This window comes from Callithrix jacchus, chromosome 9, assembly GCF_049354715.1.
Source record: "Callithrix jacchus isolate 240 chromosome 9, calJac240_pri, whole genome shotgun sequence".
NCBI lineage: Eukaryota > Metazoa > Chordata > Mammalia > Primates > Cebidae > Callithrix > Callithrix jacchus.
The window spans coordinates 79,367,563-79,369,824 of record NC_133510.1 but is presented as its reverse complement, the minus strand read 5'-3'; the positions used below and the strand labels follow the sequence as shown (position 1 = coordinate 79,369,824).

The window sequence follows — 2,262 nt, the reverse complement described above, 5'->3', positions numbered from 1 at the left end:
TACACCTCTCTTATTGTACCAGTCGGACTACATCACAGGTATTGCTCTGTGAGACTGCCACCAATCCTAGATGCCAAGCATTTTTTAAAAAGGGACATGGAATAAATTGGCATTACGTTCCTCCTGAATGAGAAGAAAACAACGTCACTTCTTTGGTATTCCTGCCAAAACGCATATCTTAAATGTAATCACGAGGAGACATCTGATAAACCCAAATTGAGGGACATTGCATAAAATTTATAGTCTGCACTCTTAAAAAATGTCAACATCATGAAGGATAAACTGGGGAATTGTTCCAAGTGAAAATAAAAATTGAATACACCATCTAATCCAGACTATGTTTTGCTATAATAGACATTATTTTGGGACCACTGGCAAAGGATTTGAATATAATCTGTAAATTAGACAATACTTTTGCATTAATGTTAATTACCTGATTTTTATTATTATTCAGTGGTTATGTAAAAGAATGTCTTTGTTTTTAGGAAATATATGATGAGGTATTTAAAAATAATGGAGCATTATGTCTGAAATGCTCAAAGAGAAAATGATAGTAAAATGTTAATGTTTAAGGAATCTGAGAATGTAAAGGACCTGTGGCAATTTTTTGTATGGTTACAGAAACAAAGGTCTGTGATCTGACTGATCAAAATAGATGCCCCTTTATCAACTAAGATAGACACTAAGGTTAAGGAAACAAAAGTTACCTACAGATTGAGGGTTCAGATCTTGGCTGGCATGGCAACTTCCTAAATTCCTATGGCTACAAAAAAAAAAATCTATGCTCTTGTTAAACTCCCTAACCAGGCAAATTATCAGACCCCTCCAAAATCTGATTTGCTGCCCCAGACCACTACAACTCTGAATGAACAGAGAATCTGCCTTGCAAACATTCTTTCCTGATTAACAACTACAGACCTTAAGCCAGCGTTAGCCAGTTTACAGAGACTGCTTACAAACTGTCTTTGTGTTCTATAGTTCACGGGGTTTTTTTGCAGTTTTTGCATTTTATTTAAACACAAAATGTGCATATGAGCTGTCTACTCATTTTCTTCGCTGCGCAGCCTGGCATTGGGGTTGGTGACTCTGATGGCCAGCTGGGCAGCTCTTTCCATGATGGCTTTGTGGTTCTTGGAGGAAACATTGTGAGCAATCTCAACACAGCAAGATTTGTTGCACATCAGCAGCACTTCCAGTTCCTTCACGTTGTGGACCAGGAACTTCCGGAAGCCACTGGGCAGCATGTGCTTTGTTTTTTTTGTTGCTCCCATAACCAATGTTGGGCATCAAGATCTGGCCCTGGAACCTTCTACAAACCCTGTCGTTGATACCTCTGGGTTTCCACCTGTTACGCTTAATTTTGACATATCGGTCTGACTGGTGCCACATGAATTTCTAGATTCTCTTTTTAACGATCTAGGGCCTCACGAGGGGTCTGAGGGCAGCCATGATGCCAAAAAGGAGATGGTTGCCACCTCCATAGGCAGCGCTGAGGAAAACAGGTAGTTCATCTTTTGATGTAAAGATCCAGTTCCTCCTAATTCTAATGCTAAAACCCCTCCCCAAAGTGAACATGAGATGTATGTTGCATGCATGTTTGTCCTTTGTACATGTGCTCAACTCCCCTCATAAATATGTACAGCTTTCCCCCTAAACCTACTGAACATGTATGACTTTATTGTGTAATACAGACCCTCTGAGGCATAAAACCCCAACCTGCCTTTGCCTTTTCCCTCTTTGAAGACAGCATCTTCGGTATACTCTAAAGACTGTCCTTTCTCAGTATGCAAACTGGTATCACGAGTAAAGCTCTTCTTTCTACTGTTTAGGCACCATGGTGGTCTTCTCATTGTCAAAGCTGACATTATATCAAGATGTAAATTTTAAGTTTTAGACAAAGAAATGGATATATATATATATATATATATATTTATTTATATGGGTATATACATGAATCTATCTATCCATGTATCTATGAAGCACCTAGCACAATGCCTGCTGTCATATAGCAGGTTGTCAGTAAATGTTCTAGAAGTCAGCAGAGAAGTGCTCTGAAACAAACCAAGGGCAGCTTTCTAGATGACCTAGCACTTGATTTTCCTGTGATGATAATTCAGGACACCCTGTTTAGGATTTGAGCTCTTTCACCATAAGCTAACACAGAATTTCCAAATGAAAACTGTGCTTTAAAAATGTAGATTGAATCAATGGGCAGTTAGGCAGCTATATAAAAATACATGGATTATATTCTTGGGCAAGTGC

At 38.8% G+C, this 2,262-nt stretch overlaps 1 pseudogene; it reads right to left on the bottom strand.

The window, feature by feature from the left end:
• Positions 1-1,040: 1,040 nt before the first annotated feature.
• Positions 1,041-1,449, bottom strand: LOC108593306 (large ribosomal subunit protein eL32 pseudogene; annotated as a pseudogene).
• Between the last annotated feature and the right edge of the window lie 813 nt (positions 1,450-2,262).